Source organism: Rattus norvegicus, chromosome 15, assembly GCF_021556685.1.
Source record: "Rattus norvegicus strain SHRSP/BbbUtx chromosome 15, alternate assembly SHRSP_T2T, whole genome shotgun sequence".
In the NCBI taxonomy this organism is placed as follows: Eukaryota; Metazoa; Chordata; class Mammalia; order Rodentia; family Muridae; genus Rattus; species Rattus norvegicus.
In genome coordinates this window covers 57,969,061-57,978,682 of record NC_141548.1, presented here as the reverse complement: position 1 = coordinate 57,978,682, position 9,622 = coordinate 57,969,061, and positions in this window count along the sequence as shown.

Genomic DNA, 9,622 nt, shown 5'->3' with positions numbered 1-9,622 from the left:
GAGCCACCTTGGTCAGCCTGCATGCTGGGGAGAAGCTCTCTGTAGGGCAGGCCTCAGCATAGCTCTCTGGTTAAGGCCATTTAATCAACTCATTAGAACGGGTTCTAGTTGGTTTGAGGATAGCTGTCATTTAAATGAACAAAAAACGTCAGTCAAGCAGCGCTATAATCCAGTCACAGAAAGAAGACAGGACAGGTTATTTCCTGGTGACCCTTATTAGGGGAAAAATCCCAATTAAGAACTTCTGATGTCATGACACAAGTTCAGATATTACCAGTCTCCAAGGAACACGTGCACTCTGGAGAAGGCTGTATTAAAAACCAAACACAAAGGCCACATGCATTTCTGTCTTGTGCTCATGGTGTTTGTGCGTGTGTGCATGTGTGCATGCGTCTGTCCGTCCATCTGTCCATCTGTTTGTCTGGGTCAGCTGACAACCTTGCATTTAATTCCTCAGACATCATCCATTTCCTTTCCTTTTTCCTTTTCTTTCATCTTTTGACACAGGGTCTCTCACTGGCCTGTCACGCACCTCAGCTGGGCTTGCTGGCCGGAGAACCTGAGGGGTTCCTCCTTGCTCTGTAACCCAACTGCCACCCCCATCCCCACCCCAATGCAGGCATTGCAAATGCAAATCATTGCACTCAACTTTTTATAAAATGTCTGCTCTGGGAGTCAAACTCAGGTCCCCTTGCTTCAAAAGTAAGCAGGTGGCTGACTGAACTACCTACCATGTCCACAGCCTAAGGTTTAATCATCGACTTTTGTTTGAAATATAGCAGACACACACACATGCAGACACACACACACACACACACACACACACACACACACACACACACACACATATCTAACCAAGTCAAGAACTAGAATTATTGTTTGGACTCCAAATTTCCTCCTGTCTTGTTCCAGCCACTGTTCCCAAGTAGTCCCAGTTCTGCCTTCTAATTGTGAGGCCTGCTTTGCCTTCGGCTGAACTTTGCATAAATGGAACCTTTGAGTGGATACTCTCTCCTCTCTGGTTCTTATCAGTCTTCTACTCGTGAGATTGGTCCGAGTTCTTGCAGGTAGCAATAGTTCAGACTCATTTCTGTTCAGGAGACCCTTGTAGAATGTAGAACTACAAATCACCCTATTCTGTCTTCTGTTGGTAGACATTTGGGTCATTTCCATTTGGGTTACGTGAATAGCTGTCGAGTTGCTTGATCGTTCTTAACATACTCTTACCACAAGTCATACCAAATATGAATGTGGAATTCAAGGGCTAATAAATTTTCATGGCCCGTGAGAAGCAAAACTGACATTCTTTCTCCTGCTCGGAGAATGTGAAGACGCCATGTAATCTGGTGACATACCGCTGCAGGAAACTACGTGCAGTCTGTGACTGAAAGTAACTCACTCGTCAGTGAGAAATGGGGTGTGAGAGAAGAATACGGGTCCATGTGACTCCTAAAACAGCCGGTTGATTTGTCCCTGTGCCATTTGCAAAGCTTGCTAAGTTTTCTTGTGAAACAAAAAGACAATACTCCTGGGATTAGCGTAAACTCTGCTGGGGTGGGGACTTCAAACTGTGGGACAGGTGGCAAGTAGCAGAGCTCTCTTTTTTTCCAGAAATAATTCAGTCAGATCCCTTCCACTCCCTCATGCCGGATTCAGGACTGTGACCCTGTCACGGCTACAGAACATGTGGGGCCCCTGACTCAGCTGAGTGTCTCCAATAGCCTTCCTCACAGTCAGGTTCAGCCTCTTGGGATGCCCAGCATGTGACCAGGAAGGCTGTGGGAGGAACTGGAGCCCTGGGGTGGGAGGGATTCTATTAATACCTTCTGTGCTTCCAGTCCCCTGTCTCTGGAGTACTTTAAGCATCCTCTCTGACTCATGCTGGCATGCAGAGAAAAGTCACTTTGGAGACGATGGGGCCTTCATGTTCAGTTTCCGGGGCTCCATCCAGTGGGCTCATCTGTGGTTGTTATGTTCAAGAAACTGTTGAGTTAATCAGAGAGCATGTTTTTGCCTCTAAATGTCACATACCGGCTCAGCAATAAGGCTTTCTGGGTATCACCAAAGACAGGCTGCTTCCACTCTAGGAGCCCTTAGCCTTCTGAGCTGTCTGCTGAACCCTGTGGATTCCTTCTCAGAATATTGTGTTCAAATGTGCCAGATAAAACACATAGGTTTAACACAAAGACTGAGAGCACTACACAGATTCACGTTATGGTAGGAGCATGTGTGCTTAATCCTGCAAGAATACAGTGTTTGCATATTCTTCTTTCTGCTGGTGGCAGTCAAGGACACTGTTAATACTTCTGTGGTCTACTGGGAATATATATCCGTAGTGGAAAACTTGAAATTTTCTACTGAAAGTTAGTAAAAGCGTATATACGCCACCCTTCCCCCATCTCAACTCAGAGGACCCCAGAATGCTCTTTCCTTTTGGATGCCTCAAACATGGCTCCTAGACTAGCTATGGGCAAGCACGCCGTCATTCCGAGAACCTAGCGTTTTGTCTTCCTATCTTCCATTGCAGCATGATCACCTTACACTGCGGTTATTTTTGACATGTTATTAGAATTATGCCTGTCATCTTTTTCTTGGTATTTTTGTATAAAGTAAAGGACATGCAATAAAATTTTTTTATTTTAATTATACTTGAATTGTTTCTACACTTTATACTTTATTGTGTGTGTATATGAATCTGTGTGTATTGTTGTGTATGAGTGTGTGTAGTGTCCTATGTATGTAGTCTCCTCTATTTGTATGTGTGTGCGTGTGGTATGTGTGGTGTGTGTGTGTGTGTGTGTGTTGTGTGTGTGTGTTGTGTGTGTTGTGTGTGTGCATGTTGTGTGTGTACATGAATCTGTGTGTAGTGTTGTGTATGAGTGTGTGTAGTATCCTGTGTATGTAGTCTCCTCTGTGTGCGCACGTGTGCGTGTGGTGGTGTGTGTGTGTGGTGTGTGTTTGTGTGTGTGTGTGTGTGTGTGTGTGTGTGTGTGTGTGCACGTGCGCGCCATAGCCACATGTGGAGGCCAGACAAAAGGAGTCTGTTTTTACCATGTGAGCCCCAGGGATTGAACTCACGTTGTCAGGCGTGGTGTCAAGCTCCTTTTCCTGCAGAGCCACCTTGTCCCCACTAACTCATTTTTTAATAAAGGGATTCTTCACTTACAGGAGACAGGACGGAGTCTGAATCAGCAGAGTTAGTTAGCTGATGCCGGGTCATTTAAGACATTACTTTTACTTCTTATTCTGTATATGTGAGTGCACACATATGAACACGTACATACTCAGAGTCCAGAAGAAAGTGATGCCTGGAGCTGGAATAGGTGCTGGCAACTGAACCCAGGTCCTCTGCCACAGTAAGAAATGCTCTGAAGCGCTGAGCCATCTCTCCAGCCCCCAAGCTGGATGGGTTTGTCCCTCCCTGTCTGCACCTCCTAGCCATTAAGACAGGAAACATCGGTTCTGAGATGTCCTCTTTGGCCTGTAGCTTCCAGCTAAGGGAAAGTATATGCAGGCCGGCATGGGTCTGGCAGAGCCGGGCAGCACACCCAGTGGTGGCCGTGTGAGTAGGTGGAGTGGGCAGGTGTGGTCTCTGAGTCACTGGGCAAGCGCCTCGGAGCTTAAGGACGGACCCCGCAGCCCCCGCACTGAGCTTCCTGTTTCCTGTCACAGCACCCAAGATTCTTCCATATTTGGTTATTCATACTGAGTCTTTCGTGAATCTCAGTTAATGATTAACTTTTAGTTCGTTATCTCTATAAGCTTCCGAGATGAGAGCAGCTGTAGGTGAGGAGGGCAGAGACACAGGAAAACGGTAGAGAATACAGACAGGTTTTATACTTTCTCATTCAGAATAGCACTTTCTAGAACGAATCCCTTTAGTCCTTCCAAACTACTCAGGCAGCATTGGGAACGCAGGGATTGGACTCCCAGAGTTTGATTTTTGTGTATGTCTATGTGCCTACAGTGCAGGTGTGAGAGGAGGCAACAGGAAGCTCTCAGATCCCCTGGAACTAGAGTTACGGGGACTTGTGAGCCACCAGATGTGGGTGCTGGGAACTGAACCCTGGCCCCCTACAAGAACGGGAAGTTCTCTTGACTACTACGCCATCCTTCCAACTCCACTATTCAGTCCGTAAACACACTTTCTCACTAGCCACACAAGAGTACACGAGAGATGCAAGAGAATTAGGTCACAGACAAGGGATATGCTGCGTCTCAGCCAGATGTCACCAGGCTCTTAGTCACACTGCCTTCTCTGTCTGGGCAGGACCTAGGATCTGAGGAAAAACCTGTCTCAAGTTGAAGGCTGAGAACTTCAAAGGTAACACAGGACTTTATTTTCTTGATCCTGAATTAGAATGGAGACTCAGATACGTGGGTGTGCTTCTATATGACATCTTTTTCAAAAGAGAAATAAATTATGTTGTGTTGGTTAACATGGACTAAATCTTTATTAGTTAGAGGGTAACTTGACTGACCCTGATCCAGGATAGCACGGTCCATCCTGTTAAAAGCACTTGAGGCGTTGCTGTTCCTAACTACTTAGTCCGTGGACAGGGGGCTCCGTGGGATTTTCATCTGCATTACTGTTTATGGCCATCTTGGACAGATGACTTACTGTGTTGTCTTTTCTAAGGAGATCTTCACTTTCCTATCTGCTATTATTGGATACAGCTTGTCCCTTGTCCCTTGTCAGCTCATATACTGGGAGCCTGGGCCTCAGGGTGGTGATATTGGAGAACAATGGAACCTTTAAGAGGTGAATCATAAGGGTGGAGATTAGATTCCTAGGAACATTGTCACCAAAAGGGATTAATTCCTCCTGAGACTCCAGTTAGTTCTGGAGAGAGCAGTTGTTATAAAAGTTGGGCCAGCCCCTCCCTGCTGTCTGTCCCCTAGTTGCCATGTGTTCCCACCTTCAGGATGCCATTTCCCATGGGCACCTCACCATAGTCAAGCAGAGGCTGCTGCCAAGCTCCAAAACCGTGAGCCAAATAAACCCTTCTTCTTTACAAATGACCCGGCATCAGGTATTTTGGTACTGCAATAAAAAAGACTAACACACTACATGATTTGAACCGGTTATTTTATGTTCCTCTTACCAAGAAGCCCCTTATATTGTATTCATTTCACCCTTCACAGTTGGATTCATATGAGGTTTTTTTGGTATGTAATTATGTAGACAATCTCAATCCATAAGTGTCCTCATCAACATGGCTCTTGACATTCTAGTAAATAAAACCATAGTAATTTGCCTTTGCTTTCTCTTTTCTAACTAGGAAAGAAAGAAATATTCCTGAAAAGCCAGGATAGTCTGTCACCTCTTAAGAGGTCATGCTAGACTGAATTGCCCTCGAAGAAATCCGTTGAAAAGCTCTAGAACCCATGACTGTTGGTTTATACAGTAGAATAATGTCTGAGGATTTGGCTACATTAAGGATCTTGAGATAAATGGAGTTTGGAGTTACCTGGGTGGGCTCTAAACACCTTGAAAGAATGGTGCAAGAACATGACACCCCCCCAGAGAAGACATCACTGTGAGGGCAGAGGCAGACCGTGGAAGGACTGCAGACACAAGACAAAAATCACCAAGGAATCCTGGCAGCTTCCAGAAGATTCCAGAAGCTAGGTGGGAGATGATTCTTCCCCAGCCTCTGTAGGGAGTGTGGTCTCCGGAAATGCGTGACATTTGTAAGGAATTTGGTCTCTGGAAATGTGGGACATTTCTGTTGTTCTCAGGTGTCAAGGTTGTGGCAGTTTGTTAAGGACAAATCCACTGGTTAATGCTGAGAAGCCCATAGTTTAGGTCTAGAATAAGTACTGCTAGCTTTCGTGTATTGTACCATTGCAATGTACCAGGAATACACAGGGTGGCCTAGTAGGTGGGGAAAGCACGTAATCTCAGATCTGTCTAACCCCATAGCCAGCAAAAGAAATATCACATGGTACTCACAGTACTGTTTTATATCAAGATATGTTAACCTAAAATGACAGCCAACCCAGCAGTTCATTTTAAATATTTGTAGTAGTTCTTGGAGAATTTTATGTATGGTTTGATCATATTCACCATCTTATACCCCATGTTGCTAAAAATCTCTTCTCAGGAGGAAACATAACAGCATCTATCCCTTCTCCTAAAGTCCTAAACAAAACTGACGCACGATTCCACCAGAGCTTCCTCTGCGGAACCAAGGAGCTAACTGGGCCTCCTTACAGAGCATTAGTGAGGGCTTGCAAGGCTGTGGGTCCTCCTCCCTCAACTGACTGCTCCTGGAAAGCCTTAGCATCAGGTCTGAGGGCTTCCCTTTAGACACATAGATGAAGGCCCTTCTCTAGTGCTCTCTAGCCTCCGTGTACTCTATCTCCTCCCCTCAGGTTAAAAATCTCATGACCTACTCCACCCCACTGTGCAGGTTTAAACCTTCAACCAGCCCAGATGGGATGATCCAAGGGAACTCCTCAAGATAGCACTTGCTTGGATCAAAGGCCAATCTCTCACACCACTGAATTCAGGCCAATTTGTAGTGCCCAAGTATTCTTGGATGCGTGGCCTGAAGTGTGGTCAACTTACTAGGGGCTGGCTACATAGCCTTATAGAAAACCAACTTTCCTTCTCCCGAAGCTACCTCTCCTCTGCTAGCAGTGGGATGGTGTGGCCCATCTCTCCCCATGCTGGGATTTGATTCTGCTTTGGCTTGTAGAGGCCTTATGCACATTGTCTCAACCACTGTGAGTGCATAGGCTCAGCTGCCCTGCTATGTCCAGAAGACAGTGTTTCCTTGGAGTCATTCACCACCTCTGGCTCTGAAACTCCTCCTGTCCCTTCTTCCTCAAGGATCCCTGAACCACAGGAGGAAGGTTTCAGTACCTATGTTTCACCACACAACAGGTTTTTCTTCTATTTTTCTTTTACTGAAAAATCTATTTTTTTCATCCGATATATTCTGATTAAGGTTTCCCCTTCCCCAATCCCATCTAGATCCTACCAACATCTCCTCCCATCTAATCCACACTCCTCCTGTCTCCCCACAGAAAGCAGGCACCCAAAGAACGAAATAAAAATAAACAGAAATGATAAGTCAGAATAGACCAAAATGAACAGAGACAAAATCTTATGAGACAAAGGACTTCCATGGATGTGTAAAGTTTGTTTCGTGTTGGCCATCTACTGCTGAGGATGGGCCCAGGCTAAAGAATACTGTCTTCCCAGTGAAACTCCATTGGAGAGAACTAATTTTTTGTTTGTGAGTGGCGATCAACTGGAGATAGTATCCAGCTTATGGATGGTGACATGTCCTCTTCTCTCAGAGCTGGGACCGCATCTGATGCAGACCCACACAGGCCCTCTATGTGCTGCAGTCTCTGTGAGTTCATATGTGCATCGGTGCTGCTGTGTTTCCCTGGTCTCCTCCATCCCTTCTGGCTTTTACAATCTTTTCTGCCACAGAGTCCTGAGAGCCCTGGGTGGGAGTTGGGTAGGGCTTGGCTGGAGGCAAGATTGGGGGGAGGGTGGGGGAATTAGATGGAGTCATCCCATTTAGAACTGAATGTCCCCAGGTCTCTCACAGTACATTGTCTAGGCATGAGTCTCTGTTTTTGTCCCATCTGCTGTTCTGATGATGTCTGGGCAAGGCAATGATCTATGAGTATATCAGAATGTCATTAAGAGTCATTATATGCCTGTCTTCCTTTAGCCGAACACTAGTATTTGGTTTTCACTGAGGTCCCTAGTGTGTATAGTCTCAGGTTCTTGGCCCTCCAGTCAATGTCTGGGAGTGAGCCTTAAATCCAAACTGATGCTGCTTGGTTACTACCACAAATTTTCTGCCCCGATTGCACCTGGGCGTCTTGTAGGCGGGTACCTGGGTTGATGTTTGCCTTTCTCCTTTAGTAGCATACAGAGTGCCTTCCAGTACTGTGACAGCTCTGGGCAGACACCAACAACTTAACTCCTCCATTCTCAATGAGTCGTGTAAGTGTCGTCTTCAGCAATGGGACCTTACCATCAGTTTGTAGAGAACAGCCAATAGCCTGGGTTGTTTGAGAGTTCTCATAGGGCCCCTCCGGCCAACATGTCAACTAGATGTGTCCCAATCCTGGCAATGGAAGCTCCATTTGGTGACAACAGAAAATCAGTTGAGGCTCTGCCACCCTGATATTAGGTAGTTTCATTTAGATCACGTTCATATATGTATATGTCATAGGAAGTATATACTGTATTAGATTTCCATACAGCCCCTCAAATGTCCCTTAATTTTAGATGTCCCTGAAGTGGCTCCTTCCCCCCCCCCTTCTTCTCCTAGCTATTTGATATAATCCCCTCCTTCATCCAGCCACAGCTATTCAGTTTCTCCTTGCTAGAGAGCTCTACCTTTCCTCCAAGTCCCTTACTCTATAGCTAACTTTGGTTGTTATATAGCTTACAGCTTACTTATTAAAGACTTAACACCTGATATCACACGTAAGCACATTTGTCATCCTGGGTCTGGGTTACCTCAGGATGATATTTTCCATCCATTTACCTGCAAATTTCATGACTTCATTTTTGAAAATATTGCAGGACAAGTTGTGATTGGGGCTGGTGATGCTCCTAGCAAATTTTTTTTAATCATTCGGGATTGTTTTCACTATTTTTTTGTGTTTTGTGTTTCCATATGAAAGTGAAAATCATCTTTCAAATTCTGTGAATAATTGTGTGGAAATTTTGATAGTGGTTGCATTGAATCTGTAGATTGCTTTTGGTAGGATGGTCATTCTTGCTATATTAATACTATCAATCCATGAGCATGGAAGATTTCTCCATCTTATTCAATTTCTTTCTTTTGTGTCTTAAAACATTTATCATACATGTTTTCCCTATGATTGGTTAGTTCTCCTAAATTATTTTTTGAGGCAACTGTAAAAGGTATTGTTGCCCTGATTTCTTTCTCAGTCTGCTATTTGTATATGGAAAGCTACTGATTTTCTGTATTCGTTTTGTATACTGCTACTTTGATGAAAGTGTTTATCAGCTGTAGGAGTTTCCTGGTGGAATTTTTAGATTTACTTATATACGCTGTTATATATTCTTCAGATAAAGAGAATTTGGTCCCTTCCTCTCTGCATCCCTTTGACCTTCAATTGTCTTATTGTTCTAAGACTTCTAGTACTATATGTGTGGAGACAGTAGGCGACCTTGTCTTGTTCTTGGTTTTAGTGGAAATGCTTTGAGCTTCTCTCCATTTAGATTAATGTTATCAAACAGTTCTTAATTATTGTTAAGACCAGCTGTATTTATTCAGCTTTCCCTTTCTGCCCATAACAGCCTCTCCCATTTGGTTATCTCTTGGGGTTTTTTTTTTTTTTTTTTTGAGCTATTTTTAAAAATGCTGTACAAACAACTCATTTCACAGAAGATGAAACTGAGGCACAAAGCAGTGAAATCACTTGTTGGGAAACACCCCTCAGACCATATTTTACCACAAGAAACCATATTTTACCACTTCCTGCTGTAAATAATCTTGGTCTCAATCAGTAAGAAAAGCCTGATGGCTTGCTTGCTTGCTTTCTTGCTTTCTTCCTTTAAGTGGCTTTTAGTTGTGGAGAAGATGTGCACAGTCAAAGGTTAATAAACCACTTG